A 23,285-nucleotide genomic window follows, 5' to 3' on the forward strand; every position below is an offset into this window, starting at 1 on the left:
TTTTCTATTTTCTTTCTATTGCGTTAAAATTTGCGAAAAAAATTGTTTATGTGTACCACGCTTCTAAATAAAATATGAAATTCCGGCCCCACGTGTAATTTGTCCAGAACAAAATTGTTCTAGTTATTTGTTTAATGATGCACCAAAACAAAAAAGTACGCATATGTATATCACAACAGTAAAAACAAATATTTCTTTAAAAGTTATAACATATTTATATTTTAAGTACATGTATATGTACAAAAGTCAAGGTATTAAGTTGGAAATTATTGATTTTAATATTTAAAAATGGTAATTGAAACGGATGTCGGCTTGCATTACTCCATTATTGAGCGAATACAATTAATGAGAGTTTATTTTTTTTTTTAATTTTATAAGACACTATAAATAAGAAAAAAAAACTCAGCCAATTAGAATTGTAAATATTATTTTGAAACGAAAATAGATAGAGTTGACCATGTCAACTTTGTGATACCCGTACGAATACATGATTTTTAATGTCGTTGATAATTAGCATACAGTTTCATAGAACCTCTTGCATTTTATGTCTAGTGCTATTGTACACATATATGGTGATAATAATGGCCACATCACCAAATTCGTTTTTTCGAAATTTCATCTTTGTAGCTTCAATAGTTTTTGAGCTATGAACAAACAGCTTATGTTGCTCCAATGCTACCACAAGCAGCCGAGAAATTTTAAGGGTTTTATCAATCACAGCAATTCTAACAATTCATTTACTTATGTCAAATTTCAAAACGATAACTTATATAATTGCTGAAATATAGGCAAATAAATTTTGAAGTACCAATTACACGAACCAGTACGTCTATCATATCCAATTTAAATTGAGTTTTTAACATTTACTATAAGTAAAGTATCTTTTGTGAAAATTTGGAAAACTTAGCGCAATTAGGTTTAGAGTTATCGTCGGACAACGGACAGATTGACAGACATGGTTAAATTGACTCAGAATTCGACGCTGATCAAAAACATATACGTGAGTCTATATCTCAGCCCATTACTTGTTAGCGCTACAAACGGTAAGGCAAATTTAGTACACCCTCGAACATACATATATATATTATTAGAAAAATACTAAAATAACCCTACTATTCCTATTTGGAAAAATATTACCAGCGTTAAATTACTTTTCACTGGTTTTGGGTTGGCTCCAAAATTTTTATTAAATTACAAAAACAAAATAGACATTGCACCCAGTAATATTAATAATTATTGTTGCGCGTTTTTTATTTTTAAAAATAATTTTTCCTTATACATACATGTTTTAATTTTTTCTTATACACTTATTAGACGTCTATTTAATGACTTCGTTCAAAAATTAATGTTTGTTTTCTTATTTTATAAAATGGTGTAATATTAAAGATAAAAAAAATTACCTTATAAATATTTCTAAAAACAATTATTTTACAATATTTCTACAAGTTTATAAACAGAAATAATGCAGTAAGAATAAAGTTCGGCCAAGCCAATGGTGTGTAAAGTAGCACTTTTCCCTTCAACAAGTGAAAGTACAATCTAGTTATTAACATATTAGTTAAAAACAATCTAATGTACCTTTTACGACATTTTCAATTTACTATATTTCACTCATATACTGAAAAATATGAACGATTTTACCTCAAATTTAAGATGAGATAAAAAATAAAATTGAAAGAGGTTTTAACGTAATACACGAATTTAAGGGTTAATTGCGTGAGTTAAAAATAATAAATTTATGGCATGTTATGTGCCGTTAGCTTTATACGCTTATAAAAATTTGGAAAAACTTTCAGTTTCGGAAATATAGGATGAAAAAAAATCAAATATTTCAAATTTCTAAAAACTTTCTAATTCTATTAAAAATTAAATAATAAATTTACTAATCTAAATTGTATGATTTTTTTTTTTGGGGTCTAACATTTTAAATGAAATATTTTATACTACAAAAATAAATAAAACTTGGACTCTTAGGTACTTTAAATGTTTTCGTTTTTAATATACGCTAATACTTTATTTAAATTCCTTTTTTCTGATTTTGAATTTTTGAATTATTCAGTTATTTTATTTGTACCTACATTATTTTATTATTGCAATATACTCGTATAAAACGCTTTTATGCTTTTTTATTTCTCTTGAATACCATATTACGTTAAAAAAGGTCTAGTATAAAAAATACATTTTTTAGCAAATGCACATAAATATTTTTATTGAGATGAAAAGGAAATATTAAAATTAATTACACATACATATATGATACTACTACAAATATATTAATTTTTTTAACTTAAGAATTTGTTGTTAGCGAATTAAAAATTTTGTTTCAAAATTAATTGTACTTTTTCCTGATATAGGAAAATTAGAAAAGAACAATTGTATGGATTTCAGATACAAAATTTACAGTTTATAAATGTGATCACTAGTTGGTATATAATTTCAAATAAATTAAACTACAAGAGGCTTGCAATCTCTCATAGTTTAATTTGGGAACTTAAATAGAGTTTTTACAAATTTTATTTACAAATTTTTACAAATTTTTACACATTATTTCCTTTATACTATTGAGTTGACCTTGTAAATCTTGTATCGCTTTTAAGGGAGACTCGCTGAAATATAGTACCATGGGTTTCTTAAAATTTAAAAAAATAAATGTAATTCAAACGTTGATTTTAATCTTAGTATGTTCTTTTGTATATTAAAATATAGGTATATGTAGATAAAAATGAAATAAATGTTATTAAAAAATTAATTGATTCCTCTCTCTTTTTCTTAAAATTTAAGAGTTTTCAACAATTTCAATAAATATTTAATGTAATTAGTTTTTTTATGCACATTATTATTTCCAAAATTAAAAGATCGAAAATGTGGAATGTTTTTTGTAATATGTATTTATAAAGTTGTAATAAAGAAAAATTAATTAAGAATCTTTAATTAAAATTTTATTTTATTAAATAATTTCAGAACGGAAACAAATACATTAGACCATAAGTATGTACATACATATATTTAAAGTTATGTGCAGAAATATTTTAAATACATAAGTTGAATTTAAAACAGAAAATATGTTTAATTCAACCAAACACATATGCATGTGTATATTAAATTTAATAAAAAATCTTTAATGAATATTTAAATCCCAGTTTATTTGTTTTTAAACTTTACTTAGAGGAGTTACGAATTCAAAGAGAATTCAAAGAGAAATATTAAAAACTTAAATTTTAATCACAGAAATTTTTTAGTTATAAAAATTAAATAAAAAAATTCTTGAATTTGTTGAAACCCAACGAAGAACTTGCCTTGTCCACAACATAATTGTAATGACCCAAAAATGACAATTTATTTTTTAACTAAAATGAGAGTTTATTTTTAAATACCGGAGGCAGTACTGAAACCTTAAAACGGAGTCCTTGGATAAGTACTGAAGTGTTAAAAAAAGTCGGAATTTATCATAAAAGAGGATGAAGTATATATGAATCAGCCAAGTATGTTCAGAAAAATTCACATAATTTTCGTGAGTCGTTACTTGATATACCGTTAATATTAAGAATTACAAGCGATATCTTCCGATATTCAAGAAATATATAAATCATATTGTAATTTCACACCTCTTTTTAAATTGAGAAAAAACTTGCTGAAAAGCGAAACAGTCCAGAGTTTTCAACCGCCAAAAAAAATTTATTATAAACTCTCGGCGGAACGTAACATATAAGAACTAAGTTCTTAATTTTAAACTCAATCCAAATAAATATGATTTCGTTTTTCTAAAGAAATTTGGAGTTTATGACCTAAACAAGGCTAGCGCAAAACCCATTCCTAAAAGTAATTAGAACCCCACCACCCTTCGGGTCCATACCTGACCAACGTCAAGGATCAGACTCATACCGACCCTTTCTAAAAAACAGAATATAAAGACCCAAATATCTCCATATCAGGATCAACAGTCAAGTAATATCTCTTAACAATCTTAAATAAAGCATCGTAATCAGAAGGCAATATTTATTGTGACTCACTCTCGTGCATGTAATCCGCCGCGTCATGTTATTGTTAATCACCCTATTGCTAAACCGAGAAAGCACTCAAGTACTATCGGTTTCCTCAACAGCATTTTTAGTCATGCAAACTATAAGAGGCAATATCAAATTGAAGAAATTTTTGTGGGCAGGATTGATGAGAGTTCAATTGGGGATGACGACCAGTATTAAGCCTAACTACCAAAGCATAGCTCCATCATAGGTACCTCCAAGAACAAAATCAGGATACCTAACACTACAATCACCAGTAGCGGATAAATCACTAGAACAGCCAGTAGAAACAGCGCTGTTATTGTAGTTATTATTAATATTATTTTTATTATTATTCTTATTATTATATTATTTTTATTATTTTTATTATTATTATATTATTATTATTATTATTATTATTATTATTATTATTATTATTATTATTATTATTAATATTATAAGTACTATTATTATTTTTATTTTTCTTCTAATTATTTTTGCCATTTTTAGAGTTATCCACTGATTCCAAGTTGATCCTCACTCAGCGTTCCTCGTTTCAACCGCTTCCTCCACTTGATCCACCAACTAGTTTCCTAGTCCCAGTTCCCAGCAGAATCCTAGTTTTTTTTAATATGGCCATTCCAATCCAAAGTAGGCCATTGATCACATAGCGTAAACGCCGTATCCGAGGTGTTATACAAATTTGGAACAGTCGCCTTTGGTTTCGACTGTATAGAATGGCAATCTGATCATAGATACTCAATGAACTTACATCAATAACGTGGGTCTCTTCCTTTCAATATTTGAAGCGCATTATTTCCTTTATACTATTCAGTTGACCTTGTAAATCTTGTATCGCTTTTAAGCGAGATTCGTTGAAATACAAGTATAAGGAGTCCACCCTATTCGCTAAAATTGTGTTGCAACTGGCTATTAACCTTATCAAAAGACTTTACCATTTCAACGCAGTAAGCGAAGTTTACATCAATTAAGTTCAACAATTTAAGGCAAACCTCTCTTGTTGTCGTCTAATTTTGAAATAACTGCAAGGAATCTATCGTGTAGCGTTCTGAGTTCTACGTGCTGACAGCCCTTGCATATGAAGAACTGCTAAAGGGAAGAATAGTAACAACGCCTATCAGCCCCGATGCACTTTTTTTTTTTTTTTAATTATGTAATGTTTTAGAACAGGTCCGTTTGCTTCAAATTATTCGATTAAAAGTGTGACCGTAAACAAATTTTGCTGACCTAACAAATTGCAGAAAAAATAAAGTTGGGTCAAACCGATGGTTTGCATTGTAGCACTTTTCCCTTCAACAAGTGAAAATTCTGCTTTTAAATACAGTCGATGTATACCTATCACACTATTTAAATTATTTTCATTCATATACAAAACTATTTCTAGAATTGCATATATTTAGGATGACGCATATATGCAGTCTTTGAAATAAAGCAAAAATTAATATAAAAAGGGGTTTACATAATGCTCGATTTTTAGGGTTAATTGTGTGAGTTAAGAAAAATAATTATATTTTTTAATTTCATGGAATTTACCGTTAGCTTTTTGCGTTTATAAAAATTTGAAATAGCTTGCGGTTTCGGAAACATAAGGTGTCAAAAATTCAAATTTTACGAATTTCAAGAGGCGATAACTTGTGAGGGGGTGGAGATAGAAAAAATTTTTTTTCTAACGAAATGAACTATTTGTTAATGTCTAAAAGCTCCTAAAATTTCAAAGTTCTACAGTATGGGGTCTCGAAGAAAAACGAGATCAAAAATTTGAAAAAAAAGGACTTTAGATAACGATAAATTTTAACGGCCATTTTGTTTTTCTAAAGTTGAGCGCTAGGGAAAGCAAGCCACTGCCTTTATGCGTTTGCAAAATTTCAAAAATGTTTATGGTTTCATTACAACAAATAGTTAAAAAAGGCCATTTTTAGGGTTTTGGGGGGGTATAACTTCTAGAGGGGGGGGGAGATAGGTAAAAATTTTGTTGTACGGAAATAAGTTTCTAGTAAAGATCTATGTATGTATGAAATTTCAGCTTCTATCTTCAAGGGTGTAGAAGTTTTGTAAACAAAAAAAGTGTCCACGGACGGACGGACGGACGGATGGACAGAGTGAAACTAATAAGCACTTTTTTCAAAAATTTTTTTGGAAAAGTGCTAAAAACAGATATTCGCTTTTAATAATTTTTTAACTATTAAAAGTAAAAAGAAAATTTTATATTTTTATTATAATAAAACGAAGCACGTCTGTTCTTATTGAGTATTGAACTATAAAAAGAATACATTACAAATATCGCAATCTCTTGAATTCGAAAGAATAAAATGCTTCAAATCAGATAGAAACAAATTCCTTTTCTACATTCTACTATATTGAATTTAATCAATTTTCGCAAGAATGTAATTTGACACGTTTATTTGGTTATCTTTTAATTATACTGCAGTACATCAAACTCAAAATTTTATTTTATTTGTGTATATAATGTATACGCGAACATGTGATAATATTAATTTAACGGATTTATATTTTGATTTCAAAAACGGAGATCATGAAAACAAGCTATTTAATTTTTTCTAAATATTCCTGCATAATATTCTTTCGAGTTGTATACGTTATAGCAGCATAAAATTTTACATATATACATACGTTAGATATTCATGTGTTTATATCCAATAAGTCAAATATATCTCTACTTTCATTTTCATTTTTGATTTCATTAAGAGTCACATGAAGTGTTGCTTGTCGATAGCACAAAAACAAAAAAAGAAATTATAAGAAAGGATATTTGATAAAAAAAAAAATAAGAGTAGTGTCAGTTCGAATATAAATAGCACACAAGAGAAAAATTTTCGTGAACGTGAAGACATTCTTTTACAATGTCTTTTGTTTTATTCGAATAAATTTTTTTTTTAAGAAAACGATAATGACAATCAGAATTTAGAATATAAAGAGCCAACGAAGAAAAAATTGATAGAATAGACGAAACATTTCTGGGAGAAATAAAAATAACTGTGACCTAGTTAGCATTCTTTTCACTAGTTAGTTTTGGATATTCTTTTTCAGTGTTCATAATTTATAATGCTTTTTTTCGTTCATTTGAAAACTATGCTAAAATGATTTTTATTTTTCATTTGTAATAGAATTTCATATTGTAAAGTTGTAGAATATTGTATTTCGAAATTTTTAAATGAGTAATTATAAATCACACTCGTAACGATCTCAAAATTTTTCTAATGAAGTTTTTAAACGTAGAAAACCAGAATTCAAGAGTGTTCGGTTAATTTTTTGAGTTTTTGTTTATTTGTTAAATTTTTTTATGTAAAAGAGGAAAATGAAAATATTAAGTAAAATTTATTTTATTTACATATTACAGCAAAATTTTATTGCAATTTTTTTTCTTTTTAGAAGCATCAGAACCTTCCTCTTCATCTTTTTTAGAGTCAAGTTTCAGTTTCACAAGTCATTGGTTTAACTAATCGTTGACCAGCTTGCAGAATATGAAAATGTCCTTTAAATACCATAAGCTAGAAAGCCTTTAGTTAATGTATAATTAGAAAAATGTACATGTGGTTCATAGAAGATGTTCATTTTATTGTAATCCAGTTTTCCTAGAAAGTTTCCCACTTAATTTTGTCATTCAGCAGAAATCAAGTATTAAATTTCAAGGAATTGCACAAATCAGTTCCAAACATATGGCAAAAATGGAAAATCTGCTCTTGGTAAAAGTATCATTTCCGAATCCTGATATTCCAAAAAATATAATTGCTTATTCTTTTAAAAATTAGAAATATGAAATTTCCAATAAAAATTGGTCGATTACTTCTCTGTGTATCAGAGAAAGTGTAAATTCGGCAAGCATTAAAAGATCTGATTTCTTAAAAAAGTCACAAGACTTGTTAGACCAAGATTATATATTCAGAATTATAAAATTTCAGAACACTTCTTGGATTATTTTCTTAAAAATTATCAAAAACATAAGATCGATCGTATTAAGGCTCCAATTCCTGACATAATCCATTCAGCCAAAGTTGAGATACAGGACAGCACAGACAAATTAAGACACAGTCAGACTTCTCTCCAAAAAAAAGTTTTGTTTCACCTTCTCTATGCTAGAAACGTATTTCGCCGAACACTCGAATCGCAAGATTTGTCGGCATCACATGACCTCCCTTATTATATTCAATTTACTGGGGAACATGTTGAGAACCATTGATTAAGATCTCTAAAGCTCTTCTTAATCTCCGTTTTTACTTAGAAGGGTTAAATTACTAATTACTGTATATTTCAGAAAGTTGTGAAAACTTATTTAAAAAAAATAATAGAAATATATGTAGTATTTGAACAAAAAACAAGAACTTTATCCTGTTTTAGTTTTAAAACAAAATTGCTTAAATTTTAATGCATAAAATCATTTTCAAAAACTTCATAAGAACAAAATTTGTCCATATACATATGTACATATTTAATTTAAATAAATATAAGAACTAATTATAACTAAATAAATATAAGAATATAACAAATAATGGATTAATGTAGATAACATAATTTTTGAATATGCATAGTTAAGACAGATTATATTACAAAACTAAAAATTTTGCTCGTAAATCTAAATTACATGAAATTGCAATACCTTTAAGTTAAGATCAAAATCATTTACAAATTTGAAATATATTTCCCCGAATTCAAACATAAAATCAAATAATACGAGTATCTTTATTGTTTAATACAAAATTATTCATGTTTTAAAAAATGAGTTAAACACTTTAAGTGATTTTGAAAAGTGGTGGTAATTACAACTTTTTGGTTTTCGAGTTTTCAAATTTCAAAAATATTGGAGAATCCCTCAATTAGGACGGATATATAGAAAACTTTACACCAATGCGTAATAATCATCAAACAAAATTTAATGAAAGCGTTCTTTTTTAAATAAAATAGGACTAAAATTAAGTTAAAAAAAAATTGAAAAATGGCATTTTTAGGGTTTTTTGGGGCTAAAATTTTTAGAGAGGGTGAAAACATAAAGATTTGATTGTAATCCACAAATTGTTGAAATTCTGAATTCATTTTAAGAAAACTTTGAGAAAAAAGCAAAAATTATGTAGAACTCAATTAACTTATCCTATTTTTTAAAATTTTTGATAACCTGCCGCGCAAGTACTAAATTCAGATCACAAACTTTAAGATGCTTCACAACTTTGTTACATAATATATTTTTCATTTTAGTTTTATTTAAAAAAGAAAAAATTTAAAATTAGTTTAATTTATGAAATTTAAAAAAGAATCAAAGCAAAATTATTAAATTTCATGTACAATGATTTTAGTTTTACGTAAATATCTGAAAAAAACGATATTATACACTCTTTGCCAGAAAGAAAGACAAGAATAATGAAAGAAATGTAGTTAGGATCCTTTTTCAAAGCACTTTGCCTGTATTTTTTTCACCCTTACTTTCTTCTTTTTGTTTTTTTCTTTTTTAGTTTTCAAAGCAAAACAGAAATTTCTAAATGATATCTATTAAAATTAATTTTCATAGGTATCCTTTTTCCGTCATCATTTTGTATTATTAAAAACTTCTTCGGTATTTTTTAAGTTTCCCCCTCGCAAATCATAGTACAACCAAACTTTTATTAAAATTGAAGAAATCAGTTCATTGTTAGTAGTTTCGTATTTTCCAACAATTTAAATTATGAACTGTAGTAAATAATTTTGAGAAAAGGAACCTTATAGTTTCGCATTTTTAAGTTCAAGTTTTTAAATAAAAAAAGAAAACTTTTTTATTTTTTTTTATAAAACACTTGTTCAAACGTGTCTCAGAAATTGCTACGAAACAACTACATATACGAAAATGTTTCAAATAGCGAACCGAACATAAGACAATTTAAGCAGCAATGTGATTTAATATTAAATTTTTGTTTACTTATAACAATAATTTTTAAAATGATTGTTTTCTTCAATAATAGTTTCGATTATATAGTGAAATTTTTTTATCATTTTAAATGTGTTGTTCAAGAAAAACTTTCATGCCTTATTTTCAGTGAGAAAATTTTATTTAGAAATTAGTGAAATTATATTTATAGTTATAGCAGTGTAAGCATTTTTGAAATGAGTATTAACGCTAAATTTATTAAAGTTGGGTCAAAAAAATGGTTTGTATTGCAGCACTTTTCACTTAAACAAGTAAAAATACTGCTTTTAATACAGTCTATGTCTACCTACCACACTATTAAAATTATTTTCATTCATAAACGAAGCTATTTCTAGCATTGCATTTATTTAGGATTTATTTAGAAATAAAGCAAAAATTAATATAAAGAGGGGTTAACATAATGCTCGATTTTAAGTGTTAATTCCGTAAGTTAAGAAAATAATTATATTTTTTAATGTCATGGAATTTACCGTTATCTTTCTGCATTTATAGAAATTTGAAAAAGCTTGCAGTTCCGGAAATATAAAGCGTCAAAAATTCAAATTTTACAAATTTCAAGAAGTGATAACTTGGGAGGGGGTGGAAATGGAAAAAAAAATTTCTTCTAACGAAATAAATTATTTATTAGTGTCTAAAAGCTGCTAAAATTTCAGGCTCCTACAGCCTGGGGTCTAGAAGAAAAACGACATCAAAAATTTGGAAAAAACGGATTTTAGATAACGGTAAATTTGAACGGCCATTTTGTTTTTCTAAAGTTTAACTATAGTATACCGCGCTAGGAATGCTTATGGTTTCATTGCAACAAATATTCAAAAAGACAAATGCAAAATATTTAAAAATTTAAATTTTGTTCTATGGAAATAAGTTTCTAGTAAAGATCTATGTACGTATTAAATTTCAGCTTTCTATCTTCAAGGTAGAAGTTTTGTAAACAAAAAAAGTGTCCACGGACGGGCGGACGGACAGAGTGAAACTAATAAGAACTTTTTTAAAAAAATTTTTGGAAAAGTGCTAAAAATGGTAGTTTCATGGTTTTGGGGGATATAACTTCTAGGGGGGGGGGATACGTAAAAATTTTCTTCTACAAAAATAAGTTTCTAGTAAAGATCTATGTACATATATAACGCGTACAGACGAACGGACGTACAGAATGAAACTAATAGGCACTTTTTTTTTTTCAAAAATTTTTAATGTATTTATTTTTTATCTTCTACAAAAATAAGTTTCTAGTAAAGATCTATGTACATATATAACGCGTACAGACGAACGGACGTACAGAATGAAACTAATAAGCACTTTTTTTTTTCAAAAATTTTTTGGAAAAGTGCAAAAAAGATATAGACTTGAACTCGTGGAACTATTGCAATGACAATGTTTCACAAAAAATCCTTTAATTAGTAATTTGTTTCTTTCAAAAGATAATGTGATCTTACCTTACAAACAAATTTACGGACAAAAATTAATTTTCCAATCAATTAAACATCAATATTCCAAAAATACTACTAAGAAGCTTGATAATTATTTTAATTTTATTCATAAATGAAAATAAAAAAAAATTTAAACCCTTAAGGCAAGTTTATCTGCAAATGGTAAAAATCTCAATTTTTGAATTTTCACACTAATGTTTGAAAATATTCATAAAGGTTCATAACGCTACCTTACTAGTTTTTATTGATACTTCATTGAAACACACAAATCTGTTAAAATATCTCAACCGCTATGAGCTTTAACACAGATAATAACAAATTTTTTGAAACTAAGAAGCTTGATAATTATTTTAATTTTATTCATAGATGAAAATAAAGAAAAATTTAAACCCTTAAGGCAAGTTTATCTGCAAATGGTAAAAATCTCAATTTTCACACTAATGTTTGAAAATATTCATAAAGGTCCATAACGCTACCTTACCAGTTTTTATTGATACTTCATTGAAACACACAAATCTGTTAAAATATCTCAACCGCTATGAGCTTTAACACAGATAATAACAAATTTTTGGAAGCAAATATTTAGCAACGATAAAGTTATTGATTTGGTGTATTTTTTTCACTTTTATACAGGTGTCTTAATTACTAGTTTAATAGTCTTGATTTGCGTGTACAACAAAATTTTCTTAATCACATGAGAATCAAAAACAAACGGGTATTGGAAAAAATTAAGTATCCTAAACGAAAAATGTAATTTAATTTCAAACCATATATTGGTGTCTTTTATGCCGGTACAGATATATGTGCTTGTAGAATTCTTAAAAATATCACCGAAAGTCAAGTAAGTGTATCCTTTGTGCGAGTATATATGTCATAGCTTACTATGAAACAGACTATGACTTTGAGTTTCCATATTACCATATTAATTTATGCAAAATTTCAGTAAAGCCAAGCAATTTCAATGACTTTTATCAAACACATTGGCCCTACTTATATATTTGCTTGTACAAAATTTCAATGCCACAGCTTTTATTGTTTCTGAGATATAGTCAATTAACTTTGAAAGTTGTATGACACCTAAAAGAAGGAGCCTGTAATAAATTATTAGTGAAATTTTGTTGAACTTAGCTCAATTAGTTTAAGCTAAGTTGAGTTATCGTTCGGACGGACGGACATACACAAGAACAGATGGACAGACAAAGCTTAATCGACTCAGAATTGGATGCTGTACACTTGATACTATGTCTCAGACCGTTATTTCTTAGCGTTACGCAAATGGTAAGGCAAATTTAGTATACCCTTCGAACGTTCGTACGGGAATAAATACTTATACGAGATTTTCATATATTGCACTAACGTCAAAGTCCCTGTTATCTCGTTACATTTAATATATAATATTTTTCACATTATATTCTTTTTACATTTCAGCTCTTTATATATTATGTACACAGGCACGCGCACTTTATTATGCATTACCATAATGTTTCCCTACAGCAGATGCATTATACCAATTTAATAGGACAACAAAGAAGAGCTTTTCATTTCCTTTCCGCTTTATATTTTCTTAACATTTTGTGAGTAAATAACACAAAAGAAGCTCTATTTTATGTGTCAGAACTAAATAATAAAATTTAATATATGTAAGCAAAATAAATGAAAAAGAAATAATAACATTAGAAAATGATATACAATACTACAATCTCATCGTATAAAATGTTGTATAACAGACTTTACTACACATCCATACATAATAACATACAGAGAACAAACATCTCTAGAATGAGATGGTACATGTGTTCAACTAATATGTATATCGTAAAAAATTCTTTAGCCATACAAAAATAAAAAATTCAAATGACAATAGATAATGCTGATGTCGTAAAACTCAATTTTATACATAGTACAGCTAGTTTTCACTAAAGCTTATTTCCAACTTTTCCTCCTACTTTATACTGCTGCAGAACTAGCCTAAATTGAATTTTAAAAAATGGTACCAGAACCCTAAAATCATGGCCCCTTCGAACATACGTTCTCACGGGTATAAAAAAGAAATTTTTCCAAATTTATGATGTTGGGCAACTTGAAAATTTGTAAATCATAACCTTTAAAAAATTTTGAAGATCCCATTTTTCCTAAACAGGAAACTAAACAAACCAATGCATATAGGAATTCTACCAACATATATTTTTAAATAAAACATTCACTCATTTCTGATTCGATAAAATATTAAATACTACACAAGTTTTTTCACATTGCAGTATCTATCACAATCATAAACATCACAATATCGTGTTTATCGTGTTGTTATTACTTTTGAAAAAAAAAATGTTGAGAAAAGCATCAACAGTCAAAAATTTTCAATCAAAGAAATGGTACATTTTAATAAAAAGTGATTAAAAAAGTGATACAATTAGAGTACCACGATAAGTAAAAATTTTTCATGGTACAAGAGTCTAAAAAGTGACAGAAGTACCATGGAAATGATACGGGTGGCATCACTGAACTCCTACTGAATTTGTTTTTTTGTTATGTCGAATGATAACTTATTGCATTTTGCTTTAATAAATACAAAAAAAATATTCTTTATAAAAAAATCACTGAATAGCAAAATCTGGAAGGAAAACAATATGAAAATAGGTACATATGCTTAAAACGAGAAAATACTTTATTCTGTCTTAATAGAAACGAAACGGTAAATATTTACATTTATAATGTTAAATAAAGTTGGAATTAAATAAATTCAATGTACTCCATTTTTGTCGTTTTTTGTAATTTTATACATTTTATTTAGTAGCAACACAGTTTCGTTAAACGATTTGAACAATGTAGATGGTAGGTAGAACAACCAAATACAGTACATATTTTATGCTAACTTTATAAATGAAGCCGTATAATTTAGCTTTTGCATCAAGTGCAGCAAGAAATTCGATTAAAGAACACTGCGAAATTACTTTAAACTTTTTGAGATTTATGTTTTTTATTTGACAGGAAATTTGGTGATAAGAAAAAAAATATAAAAAATTCTAAATGAAAAACAGTTTAAGTCCCACCTTTTTCTTTGAACGATACCTAAAGAAAAGTTGAATACTTTCCTTAAAATGATCAGTGGACCAACATCTCTCTAAAAATAGGTTGCTTAGGCTTCCCTACCATTGTTCAAACCCGTTGTCCGAAGCGGTCCAAAAACAATATGGTCCACCCTTTGCAGAAAAGAAACAATTCGCGAAAGTTTGGCGAAGTTTGTTTTACTTGTTTTTGAGTTGTAGTGAGATTGAACGGATGGACGGACAGACATATTTAAATCATGGATTTATTTAAATCATTTATTCTGAGCAAGAATATATATACATTTCCATACCGCAGACAACTTCCTCAAGTAATTACAAACTCTGTACTAAAGTTAATATATCCTTTTTCCAAAGATGTAGGGTTTGAAAAAATTTTCTGCTAGTGGAATAGATCTATTGAAGTATGTTGATGAAAGAATATAGAATTCTTTTGTTTTGTTTATTTTATCATTTGTGGTGGAGATATACATCTCAAATGCTATTTTTTTATCAAAAATTATACCAAGATGTTTAACTGAATCACACCATTGTATATCCTTTGTTTGTATTGATGAATTTGTAGATGGTACAAAAAGCTGTGCTCACATCTAAAACAACCATATTTGCGAATCTGCAAGATTAATTTTGACATTTTGTTTTCATACGAAATCCTCAAATCCTTGAAAATAAATTGGCCGGGTACACATACAGTTTCTTCTGGATTCATTCCTTAAAGTTATAAAATTCAGAAAGCTTGCAGATAAATTTTCCGAAATCGCTTAAAATCAATAAAAATCAAAAATTTTTGAGCTTCTAAAAGTTACTATAGCCTTTGAAATCTTAACATAGAAATGGTTTTTGTGATACATCTTTTGTGCCACAAAAGAATTTTTAACGTTTGAGGACGTATTATTTATGAAAAATACAAACACAAATACAAATATTTTTGTTAGAAATACACATCCCCACATACTTATAATAAATATGCAATTCAAAAATTTTTCAAAAATTTAAAAAATTTTAAAATCTTGAAATTATTCAGTTCATATGATTTGATTTTCAACATTTTTTTTTATTATTAAAAGTACTGACTGCATAAATATGTACACATTTTTGTACAGATATTTGTTTTTGATGAACAAAATAAATTATTTACAAATCAAAAGGGTTTTTTATTAATCGTTAGTTCAAACTTTAAATTGTTTATAAAGCAGCAATTTTCCAAGTGTTTGAACTGAAAATTTGCAATTTGAAGTTTATGCGGAAATTTATGCTGCCAAAAATTGTCAACTCTGTGATGTCCGTACGAATTTGTTATCCTGTGTGCGAATAAATATGCCATAACTGACTATGGGACAGACTATGACTTTAAGTTGCCGTATTACCATATTAATTTATGCAAAATTTCAGTACTGTGTTCTTCAAGATACTGTGTGAGGCAAACTACTATTGAAGTTGTATGGCAGCTACCAGAAAGAGCCAAGAAATTTTAACGAATTTTATCAAGCACATCGGCCCTAATATTATATTCGCTTGTGTGAAATTTCAATACCATAGCTTTTATAGTTTCTGAGATATAGCCAAATAACTTTTGAAGTTGTATGATAGGTACCAGAAGGAGCCACGCAATTTCAACGACTTTTATCAAGCACATCGGCCCTAATAATATATTCACTTGTGTGAAATTTCAATAGCATAGCTTTTATAGTTTCTGAGATATAGCCAAATAACTTTTGAAGTTGTATGGCAAGTACCAGAAGGAGCCAAGCAACTTCAACGATTTTTATCAAGCACATCGGCCCTACTTATATATTCACTTGTGTGTTAAGTATAACATTGTACATTATAAGAGAAATGAGCAATTAAAGACATCTAATTGTTCCCTTTTATGTTATGAACTGAAACATCTGACTAAAATCTTAAAAATATTTTTTTATATAATTAAAGTTGGCCTTCAAAAAATTTTAACTTCGTAGATTTATTGGTATTAGTTATATGAATACACAAAAATGTAACCAACTTCAACAAATTATTATTGTTATACTATGATTTTTTTCAAACTAGGAATAATTTTACAGCATATAAACAAAAACTTTAACAATGTTTTAGAAATTTATTTTTTATTTTTTTTTTTTTCCTTCTTCACTCCTAGGAGGAGTATAGGGCTAGTGCATGATATCTATCATGCACTAGTTTCTATAGTCATAGAGATTTAGCTAGGTAAGTGACTAGCCTACCGTAGTTTTTATTTATATTAAATATTTCAGTTTATTAATATTTACTGTTTATTTTTTCTTAGTCTTTAGTATCGAATATTATGAATATTTGAAAATTACTTGTATAATTATTTATTAGTATTGCATATTAAGTTATATATTATTGAATATAATTTTTATAGTGACCTGACCGGGGTTTGAACCCGAGACCCTTCGTTTAAAGGGCCGGTGCCATAACCACTGCACCAATGGTTAGAAATTTATACATACTGCGATTTTCGAACGTACTGTTTTTTATCAAACATCCTGTTTGACTGATTTCAAGGTTTTGACTTAACATATCGAAGCTATTTTGTTAATTCTAAGTTAGCATTGATTGAAAGCAACCAATATTTTGTTGGATATAAAAATATTTTCAGAAAGGTTTTGTAATAAAAGGAAAACATTCTTAGAGTTTGATAAATTTACCCTATGAAAATTTTTTTGTTTAAAATTTATTTTGACTTTTTACCGGCCGTATTGTGTAAACAATAGGTAGGTTATGTGATGGCAATATCGAGTTTTCGGTGGGAATGCACTTCTCCATAGTAGGGAAAAGTAAGTAAACTATTTTTAGCAACCTGTCGGTCCGTCGGTCTGTCGGTCTGTCGGTCTGTCGGTCTGTGTGTGCACGCGTGTATCTCAAGTTCTGCTGAACCGATTTTGATGAAATTTTATATGTTAGTTTATTTCCACCATGGCACGGATTGATCAACTTTTGGTATATATCAGGCCTCGGGAACTGCACTTTTTAGCGGGCCTGTTTTACATTTTTGAACATTTTGAAGAAAGTATTCAACCGATTTACTTGAAATTTCATATATAAGCTTTGCTCGACCGTCCGCGAAAATTCCTATGTTTTGGAAGAAATCAGGCATCGGCAACGAGGCGTTTACTACGGGCCAAATATTCATTTTTGTGTATAAAAAAAAGAAATAACCAACCGATTTCATTGAAATTTAATATATGAATTCCTCGTATCAAAACAATGAACATATAAATTTTTTGGAAAGATCAGGGCTCGAAAACTGATTTGCGGCCCGATTTCACATTTTTCACCATTTTGATGAAAATATTTCACCGATTTACTTGAAATTTCATATATGAGCTTTGCTTGACCGTCCGCGAAAATTCTTAACTTTTGGAAGAAATCAGGCATATGATTTCATAAAGTAATGAACATAAAGTAATGAACATGTAAATTTTTTGGAAAGATCAGGGCTCGAAAACTGATTTGCGGGCCGATTTTACATTTTTTACCATATCTAAGGAACGAATTGACGGAATTTCTTGAAATTTGATATTTGAGTTCTGGGTATTACCAAAACTAACTGGTGGGCTTTTCAGAGAATTCGGGTAGCACAAAACGAAACTGTACTAAGAGCCAAATTTACATTTTTCTAGATATGTTAACCATAAGCATACAAATGTCCTTAAAATTGGAAAGAAGTATTTAACAGAAATTTTTTTAATATTCTGTAACACTTTCACTCAACTAGACAATACACAATGCGGTCGGTTATGTGCTGACCACATCAGATTTTTTTTTCATAATTTAACTCAATACCCTTTTAAATAGCAATGAGCAAGGTCTGTATCGCTTGACTTTCTATTAATTTCATGAAATATAAAAATTATTTTGAATACAAACTTTCTTTTTGGGTAATTTTTTTAGACTATAATTTAAAAAGAAACATACATCTGCCCGTTAATGTGGCCATGTAATAAACGTCTAGTTGCTGACATCAGATTTCCTTGAAAAGTTAGATGGAGTTAAAAGAAGATTTCCTTGAAATGTTATCTCGACATGCAAAATTGGTGAGTTTTAAAAATTTGGGTAGAAATTCATCCAATGAATAAATTAATAACTTACGAATTTTGTAATAATTATTAAAACTTCTAATGATTTACTTATTTTCCCATAGTCTTACAGAGAATATAAAGACCAACTTCTTAATGCTCTTAAGGTGAAATTGTTTCCAGTTTTGAATTGAAGTCTAATCATTCTGTTGATCCAATAAAATTTTAATTTCCAATCAGCCAGATTTCTGATAAAATACATAGTTCAAACTCATTTGAAAAACCGACCAAAATGCTTTTGCAATTTTTTGAACTCAAACGAAATAATGAAAGCATCATAAACGTAACTAAAAATTTTCATGGCACAATACTTTTTATAAATTCTATATGTCATGAGAAAATTTCTTGGCCCTTAGTAAATCAGCGCTTTACCGTATTAATATTTGTTTCTTCAACTGAAAACTAAATTGAATTTAAATATATTTCGTTTACTCTTAAAGTTTATATTGTTTTAAAATTTTTTGTTGATAAATTCTTTTTCAACTGCTTTTACAATTTCCAAGCATACACGTAATGAACATAATGAACAATACAGAGATAACCTATTTAAATTTGGCAAACTGAACTTAATATTAGCGTTCAAAAATTTTCAATTATTACTTAATCAAATTATACAGGCATAAGGTGACAAATAATTTTACAGATTTTTTAAAATAGATAATTTTATAGAATAATTTTATGGATGATTTGATCAATTTCCACCAAAAAATTGTATGTTGGTAACCTCGTTTTCAAGCTACAGCCTGTTCAAAAAAAAAGGTGCAACATTTTTTCTGCGTGTAAATAATTACTATAACTTTGGAACCATACCATATAGAGTTGCCATCGGGAGCTGATTTCACAGGGGATTGATTGCTTTTAGTTTTCGGTCTTACAATAAATTTGATTTGGGCCACAGTTTTCGTGAGAAAGCTCGTCAACGTCAGAATTTTTGTTTTTCTTTTTAATTTTTTTTTAAAACTCGACATTTCTCGAAAATTTGTTTTATTTTTTATTTTTTTGGTTTTTTCGATACGCTACAATGAAATCTAAAAATTATCCTATACAACATTTTCTTAGTTTTCCCATATAACGTCCCTCATAGTTTTGCCATTGGAACGAGTTAAATGTGTTTAAAAATCATTAAAAAATTTAAAGTTCAAACATTTCATACCAATTCCTTATTGGACATACTAAACCAAAAATTATTTAGTGTATGTTATGTTTATATTATATAATATGAAAAATAATAAATGGATAAATTTTGTTTAAATATCCACACTAATGTTTAGTGTACCATGTAAAAAATGTTAACAACTGAACTTTTATACAATAACATAGTTTAATGTAGCTTTGTAAAAAAAATTGTAGTAAATAATGAGAGCCATTCTAAAATTTTACTCACCAAGAACTACTTGTTAAGTATAATTTTATATACACTTTTTGCAGTTATAGCTTACCTGAAAAGAAAAACAAAATATAAATACAATGACATTAAGTATAAAAAGAAAAATTAGTATTACTTTAATTGGTTACTTTGATAAAACAAATTTTATAATTTAACAATTATCACTTATATTATAACTGCTATTAAATCCAAATCTAAAGCAATAGTCTCAAAATTAATATTGAATTTTAGTTCTAAAAATACAGTTTAATTTAATATAGTCTAAACAGATTATAAATATATAGAAAAATTCAGTGTACAAATTATGATATTAAAATTATGTTGTTGTTACAAAAAAAATTTGAATACGTTGATTCTATTTTATTTTCTCCTCTTTATTCTATTACTAAAGAGAACAATACGTATTTCAGTTTGCAGGTATATAAAATATACACGATCATAATGCTAATAATACTGAGGTCAATAAACATAACAAAGGTATATAAATTAGGCATGTATCATATCCCCAATTTTCTATTACGAGTACGAAAAATTTCTACATAAAATCTAAGAATCAGGACAGAAGAAAAGATTTGTGTATTTTAAAATCTACGAGTTATCGTCTCTCGCAATTTATAAAATTTGAATTTTTGGCACCTTATATTTCCAGAATTGCAAGTTTTTCCGAATTACCTATGAATGCAGAAAGCTAACGGTAAATGCAATACCATTAGTAAATATAATTATTATTTGTTTTAATATAATTATTATTTGTTAATTTATAATTATTATTTGTTCAACAAATAATAATTATATTTATTAATGGTATGGCATTTACCGTTAGCAATAAACACTTGAGTTCGAGCATTATGTTAACGCCTCTTTAATTTTTTTGCTGCCTGATACTTAATGTATACAATATTTGAAATTCTTTCGTATGTATATAAATGAAAGTAACTTTAATAATGTAATATGAATAGGTTATTTTTGAAAGCAGTATTTTCACTTGCTGAAGGGAAAAGCGCTACATTACAAACCATTGCTTTAGTCCATTTTTTTTGTAAGGTAATTTTATTATAACAATGTATATATATACGTTATGTATATATTTGCTTATGTATATATATATACGTTATATGTATAACCTAAAAGTATAAAAACACACAACAGCAAAAGGAAATTGCAAAATTTTATTAAAAACCAAACAAATAATATTTTGTGAAAATTTTTGCAAGCAAAGTTAAATTTAAAATATGCATTTCGCAAACATTGCTCAAGCCTTGCATTAACAATGATGTGTTTGTTTTGAAGTAAGAATGTTTCACATATTCTTTTTAAAATAAAAAGTGTACATATTTAAATACATATTAATTTAGAAACGAGAAAAAGAAGAGTTGACCGTGTAATCTCTGTGATACCCGCACGAATTTGTTATCCTATGTGCGAGTTATGAATATCTCATAGCTGACTATGGAACAGACTATAACTTTAAGTGGCCATATTACCATATTAATTTATGCGAAATTTCAGTCCTGTGTACTTTTTGTGTACAAAATTTCAGTATTTTTCAATATTTTCTAAGATATGGCCAACCTACTATTGGCTTGTATGGCAGCTACCACACGGAGTCAAAAATTTCAGCGATTTTTATCACACATCACAGCCCTAATAATACAATTGTCTTCACGAGATTTCTATATTACAATTCCAATAATTTCTGCAATAATACCAAATAACTTTTGAAGTTGTATGCAGCTACCAGATGGAGCCAAGCAATTTCAACGACTTTTATCAAGCACATTGGCACTACTAATATATTTGTTTGTGTGAAATTTCAATACCAAAGGTTTTGAGATATAGCCAAATAAATTTTGAAGTTGTATAGCAGCTACACGAACCAGTACCACGATCATAACCAATTTAAATAGGGTTCTGACATTTACTATAACAAATCATTTGTCAAAATTTAGTGAACTTAGCTCAATTAGTTTCTGAGTTATCGTTGGGACGGAAATACAAATTTTCTTGTTTAATTAAAATAGAACCATTTTCTTTTATTTAAAATAAAATAAATACGTGTTCCTCCTTCAAAATAAAGAAGAAAAAAAGATTATTCTTTTTTGATACGAACCTAGTACTATTTTATGTATTTTAGTTCAACGTCTTTCTTTACATTTTTTAATAATTTTTTAACTTTCCTGTTCAGAAAGTATCGTATTGTTAATTTTCAGAAATCTTGATATCAAATAAGTATATACAAAACACCTTTATATGAGAACTACGTTAATTACAAGAAACCCTGAATAAGAAAATGATTTCCTGAAATGATGAAAATTTTGTTATTTTGCTGTTGTTAGAGTTGATTTTAGTACTCTTGCAGGTGCTTTTTAAAAAAGGAAGACATATCTTCATTCTCTCATTACTACCTAGAATTTCATGCAAGAAATTCTTCAGTAAGATAGTTGTTTGAAAAATTCGCGTTTTACTGTTCTTTTGAAGTTCGGTTTGGCTTTGTTTTTGTTTCTTCTACGATATATTCACAGCTTTTCTCTCGCTTACTAGAAATCGATTGCATCTTCTTGTATATTTTTGGCACAAAAATGACATATTTCAATTTTTTTTTATTTTAATGGTGAGGTAAGGTTTTAAGAGAAAGCAATTTGAACTTTATGCTGAATACTGTCAAGGATAATAAAATTCTTATTCTTATAAATATATATATATATTAATTCTCGAATATTAGCGAAATTACATATATATTTAATAAGTTTTAATAAGTAAAAATATTTCCGTGCTTAAAAAAATGTTTCAACTGTAACCTCCGATCTAAGAGAAATAAGAACTCCAACTTAAAAAAATTTTTGTTTCTTAGTTTAATTTCTTAACTTTGTTTAATTTAATTTCTTAATATTATATCTTACACAATTTTGGTTATGCAAAGATAAGCGCTCCGAATTTTCGAAAATAAATTGTTTTACTATTCTATGTTTAAACAATCCTGTAGAAAGTCTTCCCAAACTGCCAATTTTAGTTGAAAAAATTTTGTCAAGTTGTTTAAGATGAAGCTTTTCTCGTCATTTCCAAATTTTACTGAATTTTTGAGGGATACTATTCGAAGAGTGCATTTGAGGAGAGATGAACAAAAAAAATAAAAAAAGGAAGGAATTACCAATTTTAAAAATCCCGTAGGATAGATTTCCGTCAATTAAGATTTTCCTGTGCAATCTTCTTAAAGATCTTATTTATTTTAAACCAATATTTCAATGGAAATCCTGAACCCTGAAATTCTCTGCATTTTTTTTGTCATAGTATTAAAAATATAGAAATGTTTTTTATTTATTACAAGGAAAAACCCTAAAATAGGAAGAAATACTTAAGCTGTTAGTTTATATATTTT

This window comes from Condylostylus longicornis, unplaced genomic scaffold, assembly GCF_029603195.1.
Source record: "Condylostylus longicornis isolate FDR11 unplaced genomic scaffold, ASM2960319v2 ptg000013l, whole genome shotgun sequence".
Classification (NCBI taxonomy): domain Eukaryota; kingdom Metazoa; phylum Arthropoda; class Insecta; order Diptera; family Dolichopodidae; genus Condylostylus; species Condylostylus longicornis.